Raw genomic sequence first — 24381 nt, forward strand, 5'->3', positions numbered from 1 at the left:
CTGACTCCATCCACCCAGGAGTCAACACTACTCCTAGAGCCCCCTTAGGATTCTGTAACCAGCCACCTGGTGACCAGACCCCACTAAACAGCAGCTAGCAGCATGCACACAAGGCAGAGCCTAGCAACCAACCAGAATAGGGCCACCACATTACAAGACTGCCGACATAGGCAGCCCACCACAACAGAAGGCCCTCTTAGGGAGAATCCATAAAGCACATAGCTTGGATGACAAGAAGGGAATGCACTGCTGGGATGCATAGAATGTCTCCTACAGAGGGCCACTTCTCCATTGTCAAGAAACATAACTAACCTACCACATACATAAAAATGTAAATAGCACTTTAGACAAAATGAGGCAGCAAAGAAATACGTTACACATGAAGCAATAAGATAAAACCCCAGAAGAAAAACTAAGTGATGTGGAGATAGGCAATCTACCAGAGGAAGTGTTCAGAGTAATGATCATAAAGATGAGGAAAGAACTCGGGAGGAGAATGGATGCACAGAACAAGTTTGTTTTTAACAGAGTTAGAAAATATGTAAAGTGACCAGAGATGAAGAATACAATACCTGAAATCAAAAATACACTAGAAGCAATCAATAGTAGACTAAATGATAAGAACAGATCAGTGACCTGGAAGACAGAATAGTAGAAATCATTACCACTGAACAGAAAAAAAAAAAAAAAAAAAAAAAGGAAACAGAGTGAAAGGAAATGAGGACAGTTTAAGAGCCTTCTGGAACAAAACCAAGTGCACTAATACATGCATTATAGGGGTCTCAGAAGAAGAGAGAAAGGGCCAGAGAAAGTATTGGAAGAGATAATAGCTGAGAACTTCCCTAACCTGGGAAAGGAATTAGTCACCCCAGTCCAGGAAGCCCAAGGAGTCCTATACAGAATTAACCCAAAGAGGAACACACCAAGGCAAATTATGATCAAAATGACAAAAATTAAAGATAGAGATAATGAAAAGCAGCAGGGAAAAGCAACAAATAATACACAAGGGAACTCCCATAATGCTATCAGCTTAACTTTGAGCAGAAGCCCTGTGGGCCAGAAGGTACTGGCACACTATATTTAAAATGATCAAAAGGGAAAAACTTGCAACCAAGAATAATCTACCCAGCAAGGCCCTTATTCAGATTTGATGGAGAAATGAAAGCTTTACAGACAAGCAAAAGCAAAAAGAATTCAGAACCACCGAACCAGCTTTATAACAAATGCTAAAGGAACTTCTCTCAGTAGAAAAGAATTGGCCACAACTAGAAATGAGAAAATTATGAAATGAGAAATCTCACCAGTAAAGGAAAACATACAATAAAGGTAGGAAACCATCTACACTAAACTAGTAGGGATGTTAAAACACAAAAGTAGTAACATCATTTATATCCACAATAAGCAGTTAAGGGATACACAAAACAATCAGATCTAAAATATGATGTAAAAAAACCAATAATCATGAGGGAAAGAGAATACAAATGTAGGGTTTTTTAAATGCATTTGAAATTAAGAGATCAGCAACTTGAAACAATCATGTGTGGATATAGATATAGATATAGACTGCATATATATATATATATAGAGAGAGAGAGACTGCTATACAAAAACCTCATGGTAACCGCAAACCAAAAATCTATATAGATAAACATACAAAAAGTAAAAGGAATCCAAATATAGTACTAAGATAGTCATCAGATGAGAAGAAAGGAGAAAAAAGACGTACAAAACCAAATTCAAAACAATTAGCAAAATGGCAATAAGAAAACAGTATTGATCATTACCATAAATGTAAACAGACTAAATGCTCCAAGCAAAAGATGCAGACTGGCTGAACTGATACAGAAACAAGACCTGTATATATTCTGCCTACAAGAGACTTCAGATCTAGAGACACATACAGACTGAAAGTGAGGGAATGGAAAAAGATACTCCACGCAAGTGGAAATTAAAAGAAAGCTGGAGAAGCAATACTTATCTCAGACAAAAACAGACTTTAAAACAAAGACTGTTACAAGAGACAAAGAAGGATATTACATAATAATCAAGGGATGAACCCAAGAAGAAGATATAACAATTTTAAATATATATATGCACCCAACATAGGAGCAATCTACAGTCTATGCAGTCCCTATCAAATACTTATGGCATTTTTTACAAAACTAGAACAAAAAATTAAAAATTTGTATAGAAACACAAAAGACCCTAAATAGCCAAAACAATCTTGAGAAAGAAGAATGGAGTTGGAGGAGTCACATTCCCTGACTTCAGACTGTACTACAAAGCCACAGAAACCAAAACAGTATGATACTGGCACAAAAATAGGGACATAGATCACTTGAACAGAATAAAAAGCCCAAAAATAAACCCATGCACTTATGGTCAATCTATGACAAAGGAGGCAAGAATATACAATGGAGAAAAGACAGTCTCTTCAATTAGTGGTGCTGGGAATATTGGACATCTACTTGTAAAAGAATGAAGTTAGAACACTGTCTACACCACATACAAAAATAAGCCCCAAAAGGACTAAAGACCTAAATATAATAGTGGATACTCTAAAACTCTTAGAGAAAAATATAGGCACAATACTCTTTGACATAATTTGCAGCAATATTTTTTTGGATATGTCTCCTAGAGTAAATGAAGCAATGGCAAAAGTAAATGGGGCCTAATTAAACTTAAAAACTTTTGTACAACAAAGGAAACCATAAACAGAACAACAGCCTATGGAATGGGAGAAGATATTTATAAATGATGCAACTGACAAGGGATTAATTTCTAAACTATACAAACAGCTCATATAGCTAAATGTCAGAAAAACAAACAACCCAATCAAAAATGGGCAGATGATCTAAATAGACATTTCTCCAAAGAAGACATCCAGATGACCAACAGGCACATGAACAGATGCTCAATATTGCTAATTATCAGGGAAATGCAAATCAAAACTACAAAGAGGTATAACCTCACACTGGTCAGAATGGCCATCATCAAAAAGTCTACAAATAATAAATACTGGAGAGAGTGTGGAGAATAGGGAACCCTCCTACACTGTTGGTGGGAATGTAAATTGGTGCAGCCACTATGGAGAACAGAATGGAGGTTCCTTAAAAAACTAAAAATAGAGTTACTATATGACACAGCAATCCCACTCCTGAGCACATATTTGGGAAAGATAAAAACTCTAATTTAAAAAGATACATGTACCCCAATGTTCATAGCAGCACCATTTACAACAGCCAAGACGTGGAAGCAACCTAAATGTCCCTTGACAGATAAATGTATAAAGAAGGTGTGATATATAGATACAGATATAGGTATAGATATAAATATAGATATATACAATGGAATACTACTCAGTCATAAAAAAGAATGAAATAATGCCATTTGCAGCAATGGGAATGGCCCCAGAGATGATCACATTAAGTGAAGTAAGTCTGACAGAGAAAGACAGATATCATATGACACCACTTATATGTAAATCTAATAAAAAATGATAGAAATGAACTTATTAGAAAATTGAATATACTCACAGACATAGAAAACAAACCTATGATTACTAAAGGCAAAAGGGTGGGGAAAGATTAATTAGGAGTTTGAGGTGAACATATACACACTACTATATATAAAATAAAGAACAAGAACCTACTGTATAGCACAGGGAACTATATTCAATTATTTTGTGATAACCTATAATAGAATAGAATCTGAAAAAGAATTCCTGGTTTTACTTCTCAGAAACAATCATTTTAGTGCTTATACTTATTTATATATAGTTATCTGCCTCTGTATTTCTGTAATTTAACATCTATTTTTGATTTATTCATTTTAGATAACTATTGACTTCTTATTCTTAATTCTACTAAGCAATAATAATCAGTATTATTTTTATGGCATATAATTCTACTTTTTCACATTAGCCCATACTATATTTACACAAGATTGTTGTGTTACTGGATTTTTAGTATGTGTTTTGAAATTTTTCCTATGTCAGTTGAATCTGGTAAAATTACTTTTAATTGCTACATAGTATTCCACCACATAGATGCATCACAATTTATTTTAAAAATATTCTAGTGTTGGAAAAAAATAACAGATTTTTTTTCAGTTACAGCAAAACTTACCTGTACATCATTGTTCTGAAAAATTAATTATTCCAATCATAGTTTAGAAACTAAGCTTACTCAAAAGAGGGCCCCTGCTTACACACACATGTTATAGAATCTCTGGATACACATCTTCTTTTTAAAAGATAAAGCGTAGCATAAACTCACTCAGGGCTAAACTACTCATATGAATTAAAAGGGTTCTGGGGATGCTGTGTTCAGAGGATGCCTCCTAGAGGTAGTAAGACAATCGCCAAAATTAACACCTAGGAGCCTGACATCAAGAAAGAAAGAAAAGTAAGTTAACACATAGGACATCAGAACTCAAAAACAGAGTGGGCAGAAAATTTTAAGTTAAAAGCAAATATTTCCAGAGTCCTGAGTAGCCCATCACTATACTGCAGCATGCAATATAAAATCTTTTTTTCCCTGAGGACCATTAAGCCATAAGTAAATGTAGAACTGATTTTGATAGCACTGTTCAACAATAGAGGCAACTACATAATAAAATGGAAAGTGATAAGGGAGTCTGAGGGAGCACCCCTAAATCCTCTGGAATTTCCTAGGAGATAGGAGGTTGTTTGTTTGTGTTAATTCTAATGAGGTGACTCTGTAGGCTTCTGGATGGGGGCTGGTCACTAGAAAAACCAAGCCATGATTAGAAGCTTGGAAATTTCAGCCCCACCTCCCATTGTCCAGAGAGAAAAGAGGGGCTGGAAATTGAATTAATAATCAATAATACCTATGTGATAAATCCTCCATAAAAATCCCAAAAGTACAGAGTTTAGAGATCTTCTGGGTTGGTGAACATATCCATGGGACTGGAGGGGCCACACTCCAACTCCTCAAAGACAAAAGCTTCTGGACTCAGGACTCTTCCAGACCTCGTACTGTGTATCTCTTTACCTGGCCGTTCATTTATATCCTTTAAAATACCCTTTTTAATAAACCAGAAATAATGAGTAAGCTATTTTCTTGGGTTCTGTGAGCTACTCTAGCAAATTATTCAACTCAAGGAGAGAGTCTTGGGAACCTCCAATTTGTGGCTAATCTGAGCTGAATTTGTGGGTAACCTAGGGACACCCTACTTGCCATTGGCATCTGAAGGAGAGACCAATCTTGTGGGATGACATTAACCTGCCGGTTTTATGCTACCTTTGGTTAATGTCAGAATTGAATTGTGGGACACCTAGCTGATGTCCGAGAATTGATTGCTGTGGGAAAATCTCCCACACATCTGGTTCTAGAGGTATTCTGTGTGACTAGTAGAGGAAGAGCATGTTATTTCCTTTACAGTATAAGACAGAAAAAACCAGACTTTGAACAAGCCAGGTCTGGATCTGAATCAAAGATCTGCTGTCAACATTGTGCACATAAATGAATATCCTTAAATTTCAATCTTTTCAAAATTAGAATCAGTATATTGAGAAATATAGCTGTTGTACAAAAAGTACAATGTGGAATATAATAAACATTTAGGAAACGGATCCTGTCATAATTGTTCACTGATACTGAATTCTTCACACTCTGATGACAATGGAATAAATACAAAGTTATTTTCCATTATTTGTAATGGAAAAAAGAACTGTTAAAACTTTCTGTTCACCTCAAAGTTCCTAAGAGTTGTAGACTGTGTCTTCGTAAGTCATTCTTAGCAATTTGTACTTTAAAAATACTTTAAAAGTTACTTCTACATATAGCTCTACTATCTCTTCGTCCAAGACTGAAGTAAATAACTCCATTCAATTATATTCGAACAATGGAGAAACTCTCCCAAGGTCTCATTTCTGCTTAGCATGTTGTCCTCCACATCAGACAAGCGTCTACTTGGTCCTGCAATGTAGGGACGAAATCACAGACCGATTTACAGTGCTTTCAGGTTGGAGAGTTCTCTTCAGTGAGTGTTCACATGAGTATTCTGCCCCAAAAGCAGGAGTATAAATGCAGCTGGCTTGTCCACAAGGATATGGGAGCACAGAGCTTGTGGTTTAATCATATCAAGAATAAAATTTGAGCCATTCTCTAATTTATTCTAAAGACATATCACTTTAGTGGGGTTTCAATGAACTCTGTGCCATGGTATTAAAAGCAAAAATGTTCTGTTCTTTTCTTTCCTCTGCAAAAGCAAAGGCATTGATTAGGTCCATGATTAAATGCTACATAAAGAAAGTCTCCAATAAGCGTTAAGTCCTCGTTGTATTTCCTTCTGATTGCAAAGAATCTATGTGACAAACCAGTACTTTTGGCAAAGTATCAACACACAATAACTGTAAGTATGGTCAGGGAGTCTCTGCAGGTGAACTGATAAATTGATAAATAAGAGTAGTATGTGTGTGTACATGTGTGTGTGCCAGCTGTTTTCATCCAGTAATTATGCATGGCCTGGTGCCTATTTTGTCTGTATCATGTGAGTAATCTGTGTACTTGATGGGGAATTTAAGGAACACTGACTCCTTCATTCTTTAATTTATTCAACTATTAGAGCCCTGGTCTTACACTGAGAGATGCAGGTGTAAGGTGAGCATATGTACATATAGGCTTATCTTTCTGAAACGGAAGTTTATGAGGGAGATGCACACCAACAAAGGATGACACACGCAATGTCATTTTCGTACTGCAGTAAGTGCTTCTGAAAAAGTAGAAATCTAACATAATGTAACTATTCATGTTGACACCTCAAGTTTTTATTTTTGTTTACTCGCTCAATTGCTTTGCCAAAATAGCCCCCAACATTTCCTATGCATTCTTTTACCCAGAATATTTTATTCTTTAAACCAGATGCTGTTTTCCAGAAAGAAAGTCACGGGTTGATAACCTCAGAAGAATGGACAGACCCTAGGGAGTTTTCCGAGATGCCAGATGGCTTAGCAAGATAAGAATACAGCATCACAGACGGCCCCGATTGTTACCACTCTTCTGCTCCATCCAGCTTTTCTATAAAACATCAAGACCCCAACCCCAGGAAGGATTCATGGTCTCTGAGGTGTTAGCCTGCTGGGACTCCCCTTTGCTTGGCAAAGCAATAAAGCTGCTCTTTTCTGATGCTCTCAAAACTCTGTCTCTGAGTCTGAATTTGTCTTTCGGGGCACAGAAGTCAGCTTTTCAACGACACTTCTAGAGAGAAGAACATGGGCTTCTAGGAGAGTAATATTAAAGGGTTTATACAGTCACGGAGAGTAGGAAAGGACTTCCTAGGAAAGTAACATTTGAGCTGAAGGAAAATAGCAGTTAACCAAATAGCAGGACTCATGTGTCTCTATTTGGGCGACTCCCTTTTACTGCTTCCCGGGAAGACTGCCCTTTTAGGGATGGCCATCCAGGAAAAGGGGGTTGGTTCTTTTATATGAGAAAAATCTTCCCTAAATTTTCCCTTGTCTTTTTTGTACTTTATTTCCCCTCATTCCAGCATTTGGATAGATGATTCACTTAAAATAATATGGAAATAAACTTGTGAAGCTCCTAGGAAACTCCTATAATTTAAATCCACAGGTAATAATACTAAATTTGAAATGCTTTCCTCAGAAGCTTTCGTTTCACTCTGTGCCTCTGAACTCCTGGCCAGCTAGGAATAGAGAACAAAGCACATAAAGGCTCCATCTTCATAAAAAGTAAATGAGAGCAGTTTCCACTGACAGAAAATTAAAATTAAATGAAACTTCAGGAAAAAAAAAAAAGCTTTCCTTACAATTTTTTTCAAACTTGCTTTTGGTTAAATTTGTAAATCCAAAAATTTAAGAAGATAATTTAAATAAATTTTATGAGTTTCTCTAGCTACTTACATGTTTCCCTAAGTGTTAGATTCATGTAGTCTAAAAATCATGCAGATTTATAATGAGACCAAATAACATCTAAGAACACATACCATTTTCTTTGCAACCCTCATGACTTTAGACTTGCCATTTGGGAGAGGATTAGGAATAATCTGTTCTTACAATATCTTTTCATTAAAAAATGTTGCATGTTTTTATGCATCTCAGTCATGCTGTGATTACTTTGAATTAACAGGTTCAAAATTATGATGCTATTTTTTAGCTTTTTATGAACCTGGGTTTACATTAATTCTTTTCAAATACAAACATAAATTTTGAAAGATCTCATAAGGTTATCTGCTTCATTCTTTTAAATCCTAGAACCCCATTTAAAATTTACAATGTGGTCCTTTGTTTACTATGTTTAAATTTAAGGTATAACATCCTATTTTAATCTATGTAACCCACGTTGCCCTAACTCTTACCAGACCATCCGTACTAATGGGTTTATAGGGAACCATATTTGACTAGAATTTTGTGTATGTCATTTAAACAGCCTTCTTCACATACATGGTACTTTGCTGAAGGCATCTCTCATTACTGGTGCACGCTGGTATTTGCTGGTGTGACAGATGAGGCCGCAGACAGATTAAGTGAGCAGACTCATCCCTTCTTTGTGCTGCTTTATATTACAGCTCATCCAAACTGCATTGCTAATTTCCTCAAATGTATACAGGGTTTTCAATAAAACAGCTCTCTCACGTCTAAGTCTCCCTAAACTCTATAGAGATTATTTGTCAAATATGGGACATGACATTACTCAAGACATATCTGAATGAAAGGCCCAGGCATATATTCAAATTACCTTTTTTATTTTATTTTTTCAGGGTCCACCTTACTTCACTGATTCCTGCTTTCCTTAGGAAGAATCTTTCAAAGAGGCCCTTTGATCTTGCAGATAATAAGCTTCGGATGAGGTCACCTGTCACTTCACTAGACACACCCAGACATGTTTGAATTCTAGTTTGGGCTCAACCTGAGACTTTCACTAAATGCCTACTATGTCTTGGCTATCACATCCAAGCCTGAGAATTCAAAAATAAGAAATGTAGTTCGTACCCTAAAGTAGCTAAAAATCTACCTGGAGATATAGTCACACAAATAATTTCATTACAGTATGAAAGTCACAACAATAGCAATACTATGTACTATGGGGGGTACGTAGAAGCTGATCAGTAACTTTCCTATAATTATCTTATTTTCAAGCTTAATTTTTTTGGTAGTGCTTCGTCTGATATGTGATTTGCTTCCTCTAGAAGTCCCACAAGATTTTTTTTTAATTGAAGTATAGTTAGCTATAATGTGTCAATTTCTGGTGTACAGCATAATCTTTCAGTCATACATATGCATACATATATTTGTTTTAGTATTTTTTCCTTATAGGTTACAAGATATTGAATATAGTTCCTTGTGCTATATAGAAGAAACTTACTATTTATCTTTAATATATAGTAGTTAATGTTTGCAAATCTCAAACTCCCAATTTATTCCTTTATTAAAAGACCAATTTGGAAAGACAGAAGTAACTGATTTATGCAATAAATATATGTGTGTGTATGAATAAATTTAGTATGTACTGTGTTGAATAGTGTCCTCTCAAAATCCATGTCCACCTAGAACTTCAGAATGTGACCTTATTTGGAAATAAGTGCTTTGCAGTGTCAGAGAAAACCAGAGCTGTACACTAGTTTAAGTAGTAAAGACAGATTTTATTCAGTAAGTATTACACTAGGGGGAAAGGGACTATAGGAAAGACCAGAGCTCAATTCTGTTATAGAGCTAAAGAGCATAAGTGGGGATATGTAGACAAGTAGCAGGGTGAAGGAATGGGGGAACAGAAAATTACTAAGAGGAGACATCAAAGGTAAGGGGACTACTGATAAACCTACTTGACAGGCTCCTTGCTGAAAGTTTATTATCTTGCTGATAGGATTCTTGATCATATTCCAAGGGTAGGGGGATGACTTAGCAGATCCTTTGCTAGGACTGGGCTGGGCAGGTCAAGGACAGGATTCAGGCCAAGGCTGAGGCCTAATCTAGAAAAGGTCTCAGAAGAACCTGACCAAGTTTTGATTAAGGAAAGAGTTTTTGTTACCAGATGCAATTTATTAAGTTAATGTGAGGTCACACTGGTTTAGGGTGGGCCTTAAATCCTCTATGATCAGAGGCTTTAAAAGAAGAGAACAGAGATACAGCCAGCTGGGGAAAAACACCATGTGAGTATGGAGGCAGAGATTGGACTGACTCATCTACGAGCCGGGGAACTCGCAAGGACTGCTGCTAACCACCAGAAGCTAGGAGAAGGGCAAGGGAAGGTTCTTCCTTGGAGCTTTCAGAGGAAGCATGACCCTGCTGAAATCTTGATTTTGGACTTCTAGCCTCCAGAATTGTAAGAGACTACATTATGTTGTTTTAAGGTACCCAATTCGTGGTACTTTGCTATGGCAGCCGTAGGAAACTAACACATATTATTGTACCTAAATGCACCTAGGGACCTACCTGGAGGATTGAGAGAAATATGCACCACAGGACCAAAAATGCTTAGTGAGGAAGGGTGGGAGGAAGCTGGGAGTAGGGTGAAGGAGGGGATTTCACATTGTACATTTTCTATACTTTTACATGGTGAGATTATATAGATGGTTTATTCTTTCAGCTTTGTGGTTTCAGGAGTTCGCAAATACAGCATTATCAAAAAAAGAAAAAGGATGCAGACAATGGATATGGGACGAGTTTAAAACTTTCTCACAGGGAGGCTAAGGAAATCTACATATGCATCAGTTTAGTGAATGTCACTATGCTAGGTTAGGTTGCCTTGGCTTATATATTTACAATTATCCTGAACAGATCCTGAGAATCATGAATATATGAGACAGATGAGAAGCTTTAGCTTTTTTCTTTTCTGTTTTAAAATCTTACTATTTTGTGCTGTATATTTAAAGTGACTCCTCATGTACAGGCAGAAAGCTCACAATGCACATCAGAGGGGAAAATGCCAGTTTTCATTGTTTTATTTCTGTAACTTATATTTGGTCTCTTGTCCACCATGAAAATGAAAGGAAACAATAAATACAGGTTCACTTAACAAGTCATCACAGAAGATGTTTTTTCCTGCTAATGGCACTATAATTAATACTAAATCACTTAACTTTAAAATTAAATAGATATGTCCAGAAAGCAATTTCTAGAGTAATTGGACATTTATGTTTTGAAGAAACCTATGTGTTTGAGAAATAGAGCACTGACTTAGAAGTCAAGAGTCTGTCAGGAGTCATCTCTTTGTCAAGTGTCTTAGTTTCAATATTCATACTTTTAATTGGATCTTATTCACTACATACTTATCTGGGTTATTATGAAAATATATAAAATAAATATTTGAACATCTAGCTTTGGAGAATAAAATATATACAGTTACATGCTCCATGAAGGCAGGGATTGTTAACCATTTTGTTTACTGCTTTGAACAAAATTTTTGAAAACAGTTGCATTCAATAAATATCTGTTGATAAATGAATGAATAAATACAGTAATGCATATAATAATGCATGGCTTAACTTCCACTAGGAATAATCATTATCTCTGCCTTTTGCCAAAAGTGCTAGGGAAATTATATAAATGACATTGACCCAGATATTCAAACACAAAGTTCTGCATAAAAGCATTCACGTAAGATCATATTTTCAGAAAATCAAATTTTAGGCTGGTTTACTTGTCAAATTTTAAAAATAATTGTTTCTAATTCTGCCTAGGTGAAATAGATTATTACTATGCTAAAGATAAGCAAATGGGATCTAATTAAACTTAGATCACAGCTAAGGATACCATCAACAAAACAAAAAGACAACCCACAGAATGGAAGAAACTATTTGCAAATGATGCAACTGACAAGGGAATAATTTCCAAAATATACAAACAGTTTATACAGCTTAATGTCAAAAAAAAAAGCAACTCAATCAAAAAATGGGCAGAAGACCTAAACAGACATGTCTCCAAAGAAGACATATAGATGGCCAAAGCACACGAAAAGATATTCAACATCACTAATTAGAAATGCAAATCAAAGCTACAGTGAGATATTACCTCACAAGTTGTTTCTTGGCATTCGTCAGTCAATACATCTGCCTTCGCCTTAATACATTTGGAAATAACTAATACATATTAATCACTATGGACTACCTTATCATATTTCTTTAATATGGTCAAATGTAATAGGACATAGAGTTGACAACTGAGTATTTGATGGTGACAAGGGGTATTTTCTTGCCATAAAAAGAGTAACTAGTTGGATATTGGGTAAAAAAAGAATGCAAAAAGATGTAAATTATTTTAAATGAAAATTACGTATTTGTATAGTTAAAATTCCATTCCCATCTAACGTTGAAGATACAAACATATGAAATAAAAAATTAATTCATAGAGGATTTAATAGCAATTTTCCTCTTTACCCATTCTTATAGGAAATACATATTTATATTTATTTAACTATTTTATATATTTATATATTATGTGTAATATATATCATATAAATTATATATTATATGTAAATTATATACTTTGTCTAAACTATATACATATATGTCTATGTATATCATTTATCTTTCTATTATCTATTTATCTGCCATCTGCTTATTTCCTGGAATAAGCTTCAGTTAATCACACCTCTATCAGCATTTCCATAGGAGGCTGAATGCTTAGTATAAAAGCTACTGCAGATAACAAATAGAGCTGAATGTGATATTAAAACATGTGCATCATGCGATAGTTTGGTCTCTTGTAATCAGTCCCTCATATACCCTTTGCACAGCAAATAAATCTCAAAGACATAGCTAACTTCTTGTTTTTATCATCCTAGTTTGAAATTTTACCTAATACACTTTTCATTCTTTAACACAGGATATAATGTACTGATGCTAGATAACAGTTAATTACTTTTTAAATCTGGAAATAGTAACACAAATCTGAATAGAAATAGAGTAATAGAAATAATTTAAAGTCAATTAAATGAAAGCATGTTTTGAACACTTCAATGATTACACTTATTTCCTGCCTATAATTAGACTTCATTTGGTTCTTCTCCTAAAACAAAAAAATCACTTAAAGATTTTAAAAGATAGTTGATATTTTTTGCTAAGCTCAACTTTGACAAACCCGAACAGTTACCTGCATTGGGAACAATCAAACAGGGTTTTAAGTTTAAATGCTAATAACATGATCTATACTTCATTTAAGAATGACTTTTGATGTTGAAATACATGTAGAAAACCATAACAGGGAGAAATACCTATTGTCAGAAAAGGTAAAGAAATGAGTGAAAAAATTAAACAGCAGAGTCATTGCAATAAGTGAATTCTTACAAAATTTAAATAAGCATACCATAAAAAGAACTTTCCCCAAAGGGGAATAGAGAATAGGGGTGAAAGTTTGAGATGATGTCAAAGACTCGATTGTCAGAGTGACATTATCATTATCAGTCCAGGTTTGCAGTATTTTTCCGAGTTTTTAGAATTTAGGAGGAGAATGAATGTTTATTGAGAACATATTATTTGCGAGATGGTGTGCTATCCAATTTCTTTTGGAGTTACCATGATAATTTTCTTTTTAAAAAATGCAGGTATACCTGGCAGTGATTATATATCTAAGTAATTAACAGGTCGCTTTTCCTGAGACAGAAGACTGGGTGGACAGTGGAGTTTCCTGGGGAGAAAAATGGGGGAACTGAAGAAAGAAAGAAAAGGCACAGTCGGGTAAATTTTAAGCTTGAATATCACAGATTCAATGGGTAAGAATCTAGTATTCTTTGTCAATGCAGACAAGTTCATATGAAAATATTAGTGTTATTTTCAGTGGTATTAATTTCTTATTGAATAATATTTCATGCATCATTTTCTTTAATCATTCTTGAAATTATGTACATTTTTCACTTTTACCATCTGGAAATGTGTTAAAATACGTAAGAATTTTGTTTTGGGTGCTAGAGTCTTCCCCAGCAATATGGGACCTAATGGATGGGATTCCAGGAATAAGCACACAGCAAAGTCAAGTCTACTCATGTTTATGGATAGGGCAGAATAAAGGGTAAAGTTGGCTTAGAAATTGCAGAAACAGCCCAAAGATCTAATCCACACAGGCCATTTATGGAGGCTAAAGAAATCAAAGCAAATAAATATATGCCTAGGGTTGACTAATGGGAAAGGTAAGTTCTGAGTGATGAATAGAAGGTGTATTTGAGGTTCCCCTTTGATAACACGTCATTAGTTTATCTTGTCTCTTCTATTTCTAAGAGCAGAATTGAGACAGGAAGAGGGCAGGGCACAGCCATTCAAGGAATGCTACAGCAATTAACATCAAAATGGTGAAAGATTCAACCCCCAGGAGGCCTTGACGCCAAGATGGTGGGAGGTTTGACTTCTAACAGATCTTGAGCTCATACACCCATTGTAATATATTAACATGGTAAATAACACGCCCACAGGTGCCATGACAGTCCCAAGGCTAGCCACAAAAGCTCAAGAGTGGGAAATGGCTAACTTCCTGGGAATCCCAGCCCCTTCCCCAGCCTAGTTAGACTGGTCCTTCCACTTATTAGCATATGAAGCCACCAAGCCCATAAAAACTGGCAACAAGGTGCCTCGCAGCTGCTGCCCACTCTCTCTCTCCCACTTTGGAGATGGCCCGCACTCTTGTCTATGGAGTATGTACCTACTTTTAATCTGAGAACCCAAACCCCACACCTCGTGGCCTTTCTCTTGCCTTTCAATGTACCTCTCTGAATAAATCTACCTTTACTCAACTGTGGCTCGCTCTTGAATTCTTTCCTGCGCAAAGCCAAGGACCCACACTTGGCAGGGCACGTCCCAGGGTCTCAACTGAAGCCTGAGACATGGCCCTTCTCACACCCCACATCTGTTTTTCCTGCACCTAATCAAAAAAGGAGTTGACTTTGCGATGCTTTCAAGTACTAGAAATGTTTTTATATTTATATTTTTGTTATGATGGATAATAGCTATATGACCCTGTTCAAATCTTTTAGCCTTTTTAAAAATGAGATTATTAATCTGTAAAAAATAGACATATCACTTAGTGTTCTTAAGAGAATTATATAAATGCTTTTAAAGTGTTTAGCATAGTGCCTGGAACCTAGAAACAAAAACTTGTTAAATGTTATTTATTGTTATTAAGACATATTACAAAGTGGTCCATTCCTTATAATCTAGTTCTATAATCAGACTTAATTTGTATAACAAAATTTTATTCCTGACCTCTTAATTTGAGATACATTTAGATCTGTGCTAACTTCAAGAGCAGTTTAACTGTACTTTGCTCCCTTCTCCAAGTAACAGGTTTGATTTTTTTTTAATAATACATTTAAGTGAACATTTATGCTAGTGTCAGTGGACTTAAATTGATATACTAAAGGGAAGACTGACAACAAAATATTTTCTTGTAATAATAGAAAATGTCATTAAATGATACTTGTTAAACACATGACTTGTAAGGTTTTTTTTTTTTTAGCTAGAACGATGGATTATGTTACTTTTGCCTTTTTGTTTCTTCCCTAAAATAAGCCATCAGGGCATTTTGATTATAGTTATATATTTTAACAGAAACTTTGCAAAATGACACTGCAGAGGTTGGATTATGTAGAGCTGTGGGCCTACAGATGGTTTATCAAAATATTCTTAAGTTTATATTAGGTACTTTCCTCAAAAAAACCAAATTTGGGTTAATATATCATTTGCTAACTAACTACTGACAAACCCCTTTTGAGAGAGGGAAAAAAAAAACTTCTATGATTCATTCCAACAAATAGATCAATAAAGAGATATAATCTTTATGCAAATGCTGATGGTTCACCAGGAAACAAAGGAAATATTCTGTCTAGTTATTATGGAAACTGCTTGAAAACTGCAGATGCCCTAAATTTATAGCTTCTGCTGTTTTCTATATCACTTTGCAGTTTGCAGCTCCAGAGAAAACACTGTTGCTTAATGACAGAGACAGTTATGTTTGGGTTGCATTTTCCTTTGTGGAGCAGAAGTAACACTCTAGGAAATACGAAATCATATTTGTCTCAAACTGGTAGCTTCAAATACATAGAAAAACATATAAGATTAAAGTACAAAGGAAAGGTAATATGGGGAAAATAGGTTTGTAAATAAGTAAACCTTTACAAACTTAAGATGTCTGTTTAAAGACAAAGTCAATGCATTTTTATAAGCATGTGCAGTACCTTACTCAAATAAGCTGCGTACAGAACCTTTTCACCTAGATGTCTATCACCTCAAGTTACTGAAAGCTAAAACTACCAATGTCATTAGAAAGCAAATTCAATCTTCTGAACTGTTCATTTCTGAGCACTCATTTTACAGTTCTTTTTAACCTGTGTAATATGTATTTATTCTCTGACATTCATACAGACATTTCATTAGCTATGTTATGTGTACTTTTTTCCTCAAAAATCTGTTTCCTTTTTATTTTAGTCAGTTTTAGAATGGAAGTGTTCTCCAAGAGAAATGTATGTTTATTTTTCATTGCACAACAGTCGAAAAAAATAATAAAAATAAAATGATCTGCAAGAGTACCACAGTAGTTACTGTTTTGCTCCTAACATTTCAGAAAATATCAATAATCTATAGCAGGGTTTAGCAAACTTTTTCTGTAAATGTCAGATAGTAGTATTTTAGACTCTGTGCACCATGTCTGTCTCAACTACTCAATTCTGCCAAAGCAGTGCAAAAGTGGCCATAGACAATATAAGAGCATTGAGTGTGGCTGTGTTACAGTAAACATCTAATTATTAAAAAAGAACTACAATTTTTTCTGATCTCTTCTAAAGAATAAAGTACCTATCTCAGGTATCAGAACCTGCCTTATTAATATCCGGGTATCTCCTTCAAATAACTTTTCTATGAATAGGGGTAAACAGGTGTACATATGAAGGATAAATGCCATTCATTTTTGTTGTCTGAATCTAAACTATTTTCCTGTTTGGATTATCTTCCACTTTATAACTAACTATTGTTAGGATTCACATTCTACTAAAGGAAAGTAAGATTCCTACTTTCCCAGACTCTCTTGCACCTAACACATCTGCGTTTAAACTTAGACATACCTGCCAGTGAAATTGAATATAAAATTATCAATGTAAATAATTAAAGTTCAAGAAGAATCCTTACAGTAAACATCTAATTATTAAAAAAGAACTACAATTTTTTCTGATCTCTTCTAAAGAATAAAGTACCTATCTCAGGTATCAGAACCTGCCTTATTAATATCCGGGTATCTCCTTCAAATAACTTTTCTATGAATAGGGGTAAACAGGTGTACATATGAAGGATAAATGCCATTCATTTTTGTTGTCTGAATCTAAACTATTTTCCTGTTTGGATTATCTTCCACTTTATAACTAACTATTGTTAGGATTCACATTCTACTAAAGGAAAGTAAGATTCCTACTTTCCCAGACTCTCTTGCACCTAACACATCTGCGTTTAAACTTAGACATACCTGCCAGTGAAATTGAATATAAAATTATCAATGTAAATAATTAAAGTTCAAGAAGAATCCATTTTAGCTAAGGATGGTAGTAGAGACTCAATGGTACTGAAAGCAGCTCTTTTGCCCCTTTCCTGTTTGCCCATTTCTGTTCTCTTCTAACCATAAAAGAACCCAATTACAGGAATGAGATCACTAAGCAATTGAAACTAACTCCTAACTTACGCTCTCTTGAATGCACACACAATCTAACTTGTAGATGGTTTTCCTAGATGAAAAGACATAAGAATGAAGAATTAAGTAGTTGAAGAATTAAGTACTTAAAGGATGATTAGCTCTCTGCCGCCAACAGCCCCTGTAGCAATCCTTCAGGCAGATCATGAGGGCAAGATGACATCTGAAGAGATGAAGAGCCAGTCTGCACACAATAGAGAATGATGCAGAACCCAACCTCCTGCCTTGATCATTCACTGAGATTCTTCCTCCCATTTTTCCCTTTAAAAACTATCATGACCAGGCAGAATCTTCAGAGCTGGTCTCTGAACATGCGCTCATCTTCTCCCCAGATTGCCAGTTTTCTGATTAAAGCCCCTTTCCTTTTTACTGACTTTCCTCTTGAATTATTGGCATGTGAGTGGCAAGCAGCTGAATCTGAGTTCGGTAACAGTACAACATCGAGTTTCCAAGTAAGAAGTTATTGTGATACAATAGTTAACTGCAGACACCGGGGCTGTCATAGTTAGCAGTATAATCTGAGGTGTGCTTTGTTAAGCAATGGAAACATTAATGTATTCATCACACTGGTTTTATGCTAAATCATTGCTTGTTTTCCAAATCTCATGCTGACTTTTTCCTTGAAAATGTGCTGACTACCAAATTTCCCCTTAATGAATGACTTTGAGGTAATTATTCAATGGGAGATATTGTTTGAAACCAGCTCTCATTGATTCAGAAAACTGTACTATGAGAGGTTGTGGTGAGTTCAGAGAATGTTAGATTGGCGACTCGGAATCAAGGGTAGTAAAAAATCACGCTAGTAAGCTGAGAAATTCATCTTCAAAATTCCCAGGGATTTCAAAAATTATAATTGGTCAAATTATTACTTATTGTGATCTAAAATGAAGTAACCATCAAAGATACATTTTATTAAGAACTTGTGGCTGCTGCTATAGTGAGGCTGGAAGGGGACAGGGCACAGCCATTTAAAGAATAACACAGCAATTAACATCAGAATGGCAAAAGATTCAACCCCCATTAGGCCCTGAGGCTCAAAATGGTAGGAGATTTGACTTCTAGTAGACCTTGAGTTTCATTATACACCCATTGCAATATATTAACATGGTGAATAACATGCCCACAGGTGCCATAATAGTCCCAAGGCTAGCCATAAAAGGTCAAAGAGTGGGAAATGGCCAACTTCCTGGGAACCCCAGCCCCTTCCCCAGCCTAGTTAGACTGCTCCTTCCACTTACTAGGATATGAAGCTAGAAAGCCCATAAAAATTGGCAACAAGGCTCCTCATGTCTGCCTCTGTCTCTCCCCTCCTCTTCAGAGATGGCCCATACTCTGTCTATGGAGTGTGTATCTACTTTAACTCTAATCTGAGCACCCAACCCTCACACCTCATGGTCTTCCTCTTACCTTTTGAAACAGCCTACACTCTATGCAGTATGCATCTCTCTAAATAAATCTGCCTTTACTCAACTGTGGCTTGCTCTTGAAATCTTTCCCATGCAAAGCCAAGGACCCACACTTGGCAGGGCACTTCTCAGGGGTTCAACTGAGGCCTGGGACATGGCCCTCCTCATGCCTCACATCCATTTTTTCCTGCATCAATAGAACAAAATGAACATAAGAATAACTTGGCATCATTGTGGTGGAGTGGTTGTTACCAACTCCACTGCATAAAGAAGAGAATGACAACTTCAAATTTCTAATTTCAAAATTTTATCTCATAGTACAAACTTTCTCTTATAATTTTAAATAATCTCTTATAAATGAAGCTGGAGCACCACAATAGGCCCCCCCCCAAAAAAAGTTTGATGCTGCAGGCTTCCAAATGATAATATTAGTCAAATTCTGATTAAATTGATAAAGTACAGGCTCATCAAGTATCTTCTATGAAATTAAGAGCATTGATGGAGGAAAGGTGGGACCCAAAGAATAGGAATGCAAACATACGGAAGGATCAGAGGATTTGGGTTTATCTGAATTACTAAACACACTAAAACTTTCCTTGCCAACTAAACAAGTTGTCATACTGCTGTCTATGGTGGTAGTTCTTCCTTCCTTAAAATACTAAATGTTCTTATCTAAGGAATTTTTCTTACATAAAGAAGCCAATGTACCCACCTAAACACATACTGTTTTAATCCAATTTCTAACTAGAATTAGTTTCCATCAAGTACTTGGGACCACCCAATTACACTGCCAAATCTTAAAATAAAAATATTTGCAAGAATTAGCATTTTATTTTTGAATATTGTATTATTATTTTGTAATTATTTGTTCCTCATTGATAGGCTTACCCATCAACATCTTAGGCACACTTTCTCACCTCACTGTTAAGCATGGACATATTTTGGTCAATAGAAAGTGGGAAAACCCAAGATGTATCATGTATAAGTAGAAGCATTTAACATGTATGGCTGAACTTTGCATTCCACACACTGTCCCCTGCCATAAGAACAGAAGTTCTCAGATAATGACTCTGCTTCAGTCTTGGTCCTGGAATGGGTCTGTGCCTGCAGTAGAGACACAGCTGACCTACTCTCCAAGAAGAATATGCATAATGTATTTGAACATGAAGAATGAAGTAAATATTTTTGTTGTTAAGTCACTGAGATCTGGGATTTTTTTCTTACTGCAGCATCACTGAGAAAAATATGAGGAATAGATTTTTTGTTACAGATTCTAAGGTTGATTCCAACTACAAAAGTGTGCAATGTTAATTTGGACCAAAATTATCAATATATGCACGATTTCTACTTATTCCAATTCAGTATTTTTTAGAACAGCAAATAATTTGAATTATTAACCTGGTAGGTTGACAGAAAGTAGTTTTGTACTATAAATGTCTTTAAGTAAATAAGACTGTCCAAGTAAACTGATTATGTGCAACTTGTTAATCTCTTTCTAGATATGTCTCCTGGGAGGGCCCAGAAAATAGTACTTTCTCATAATAAATACACTGGCAAGGTGAACACTAACATTCATTACATACATACACATACTTAGTATGTTATGTACACTATTTTACGGATTAAGGAACACAAAAGTAAAATGTGCTTCTTGATTTCAATACATAGGATCTTGAGGTGACAGAAGATAAGTAGTGATTAAACTACGGCTGCAAGATGGGCAAGTTTATCATGACAGGTAACTTACCCAGAATTTCCCCAGTGGTACACAGAGGAGCATTTCATTAATGTCTTAGTGATTTGTATAAACAAAAACACTATAACTAATTTGAGCCCTTTTATGTAGAGTCAAGAAACGTCATTTACAGTCCAGTCTTTGAGTTTGTCATAAACCCAGAGGTCCTTGAAAAAAGGTATATGATATACCTAACACATAAGGAAGCATGCAGAAAGGCAACTGATAGAATGCAGCATACAAGATGATGAGGTATTTCACATTTCTAGAGGAAAAAAAAAAAAAGAAAAGGAGCAGAGCTTATAAATGATAATTTTTTTTTGAGATGGGAAAAGCTTAAACACAATATAAATGAGTTGGTCTAAATACTCAAAAAGCAGCCAGGATGAGCAGTAATTTAAACAATCAGCTTCAAAAACATTAAAAAATATTTTCAAAAAACTAAACTGTTATTTACATTAAGGATTTTGTCCATTTGTCCACTAGGTTTTTAAGTAAATTGTAATAATTATTAGAATAGGAACAAAATTTAATTAGTAATGAATGGCACCATGTTGCCTTAAACTACATAGATAATTTTAGAAATTATAGATCGTGGTGTGAATACTGAATGATTCATATCATTACAGTGATTTAATTACTGTTTTAATTATTTAAATCCATAGAGCAATCACATTTTTAATCTTCTTAAATTAATAAATTCCCATCTACTATAGAGAAACAATGTTGAAAGATATTTTTCTGGCTAAGACTGAGATTTATGAATCGATGCTTTAAGCATTTTACTTTAAGAACTAGAAAATATATCTGTTTTTCTGGTATCAGTATAAAAAAATCATACAAGGTGTTTGTTGGCATATTATTATATGCAATTTAATCTTGAATCTGGTGAATGTTTTCAACTGGAAAGAAATCACTTTATGACTAACAGTCTTACAAGAAATAAATTAATAATCAAGTTAAGAATTTAATAATCTAATTGTTTAAAATTTGGTTTTGTTTAAGCATTTCCACTTTGATTATATTCGTTAACTTAAGAAAGCTCTTTGCTAAAGTTCTGAGGAGACTTTTAGTTAGACAGAAACAATACTGCATACTGGGTAAGTATACTAATCCTGGAGACAGGTTATCCAGGTTTGTGTTTCATGCATATGTATTACACATGTCTGTACATAACAATGTGTGTGTTATAAATATCTGTAACCAAATCATTTCAAGACTTGATAAATTTTTAACAAAGTTTGTACATTTTTTATGAAAGGTACTAGTAATGCTTTACTACATAGTGCAATGAATTTTTACTGTTAATCCTTGTGTCCACTTTTGGAGTTGAGTGTTGTTGGTAATCAATATGTGATGTACACTTAAGGAAAAAAAAAACCAAGAAAACCTTACTTTACTCCTCTCTAAGATATTTATGTTTAACTCCCTCATAGTGTTGCTGTCACAAGTAAGTGAGCAATGCATCCAAAACATTTATAGAAAAGTATAGTACATATTAAAAACTATGTATGCTACAGGCTAAATCTCAATCTTGGCAAGAAAGATATGAGAAACTCGGATATACTTGATACATTCCGATATTAACGTTTACAGTCAGAAATGTTAAAAGCTTGAGTGTCATCAAAATACCTGAATGATTCCTGTGGTATGCAGAAGAGTCTAGATTAGGGTTAGAATAATTGAATTATCATGACATTATTTACATGTTGTGTGATTTCAAACAATCATAAGCCTTTCTTTACTCGAAAGCTAAGATAATGATATTGACACTAAACCATAGGATTGAGAGAATTTAATGAAGTAAACAATGTGTTTTATAAACTTCTGGTCATCCAGCCTTGAAATAGGAGCCCTGGGGTCAGTTTCTGTAATGTGATTCTAATATTTAGAGCTGGATATCAGAGTGGAGGGCCTGGCCTATGCAGTTAGAACAAAAACCTCACACAGGAAATCAAGGTCACTCTGAAGCCACCGATGCAGGACAGGCAGGTGGAGAGAAAGAACACACTCAGAAACGACTGGTCTGCAAAAGGCAGAAGAAGTGAAATGTACAGATTCAGTGAATAGTCTACGAGAAAGGAGACTGAGAAAGGAAAGGCTTTCTAAAGTTCATGAATCGAAAGAGAATGCTTTAGTGTGCTAAACTGGATCAGCCAGAATTCTCTAAAGCACCAAGTATAAGTCATAAACATTAAACAGTACCCCTCCCCTCCAGTGACATCTCAGGCAGACACTACTGTCCTCTTCACAGACGAGAAGCACCTACTGTCTTCCCTAGTTAGTTCACTTGTGTGACAGACTCGATACGTTTAAAGCAGGAAGGCTGCTTTAGCTCCATGCTGTGGAGCCCTTGTTCATTAGTGCTGTTCCTCTTCAAGTCACTTAGGTTGCAATGAAAGCAGAAGTGGTATTTGGTGTTGTGTTTCTCAGCTGGTATTGGGCAATTTTTCATAATGGTGAAACTTATCAAAATGTACCTGGATCCACCATACCTTCAGTTAGGGGCTTCCTCAGATGATCTATTGCTGATCCTGATCCTTATCTTTTCCCTTTTAGGCTAGGTTACATTTATATTATTTTTCCTTTTAGCATCTACCTTTTCCATGTCAGAGCTTGAGGCAGATGGAATTTGCTAAAGATGTTTGTATCAACATATATATACAACACACATATATACATATATATACATATATATATACATATATATATATATATATATATATATATATGTTCTTAGAATTTCATGTTATCATTCTTCTTTTGAGAGATGGAGGTCTATGTTTTCTATTCTTGAAGTAGGTATACTTTGTACCTGACTTGACCAATGTATTATGATGAAAGTGAAGCTATGTGACTTAAGGCTTCTATCTGCCTCTCTCTTGAATGAGTGTTTGAGGAGCCATGAGTTGGAATATAAGAAATACGGTTACTGAAATCACTATACAGGAAGTACCACATGAGGAGGTCACACAGAGACAGTTAACTGAGGAAATTCAGGGGTTCTATCCACTAGGTGTTCTTTCATGTTCTAAGCATGCCTTCAAATGATTCTAGCTTCATTTTCCAAGCCACCATAGATGTTGTTGAGTTCAACAGAGATAGCTGTTTTAAGTAAAATTAATGTTGTTGTTTTAAGCCACTAAGTTATTGAGTAATTTCATATACAGCCCTAATAACTGGGACAGGACTCTTCAGAAATTATTGGCAGAATGTCCAATGAGACAAAGTTTGCATATGTGACAACACAATTCTGAATTCTCAACTCCAGTTTGAATTCTCCTGTGGGTCATCGAGGAAAAGCACCTTAAATATTATCTCTAACATCTAAACTTTGTTCTCTTCACTCTATGACCATTGTATGGAGAGGCTTTAATCAATCATGTTTAAATTTTTCATATATGTTTCTCACAAATGTAGTAGAACTTTTCTAGGGTATTAAATGCTGTGAGCAGTTGCACTGATATATAAAATACTTTTGTTTAAATCATTTTAACTTGAATATGAGGATGGTTTTGGCCAACTGTTAGACATTAACACAGCTAAAATAATAGCATGTATCTAACAAAATGGTATATTTAGCATGACCTGCAATT

The 24381-nt window shown here is 35.2% G+C and overlaps 1 long non-coding RNA gene across 7 annotated transcripts in view; it reads left to right on the top strand.

The window, feature by feature from the left end:
- The window catches only part of LOC140700223 (uncharacterized), a 539161-nt gene extending 532005 nt beyond the window's left edge, over nt 1-7156 (top strand). For 5 of the 7 annotated variants that reach the window (XR_012078563.1, XR_012078562.1, XR_012078559.1 and 2 more), the window contains 2 exons: nt 6235-6378; nt 6888-7156. This is a non-coding gene — a long non-coding RNA (uncharacterized lncRNA). The remainder of the gene's footprint in view (nt 1-6234; nt 6379-6887) is intronic. The other 2 variants (XR_012078565.1, XR_012078564.1) reach the window with 1 other exon arrangement.
- The last annotated feature ends 17225 nt before the right edge of the window (nt 7157-24381 follow it).

This window comes from Vicugna pacos, chromosome 12 (assembly GCF_048564905.1).
Source record: "Vicugna pacos chromosome 12, VicPac4, whole genome shotgun sequence".
NCBI lineage: Eukaryota > Metazoa > Chordata > Mammalia > Artiodactyla > Camelidae > Vicugna > Vicugna pacos.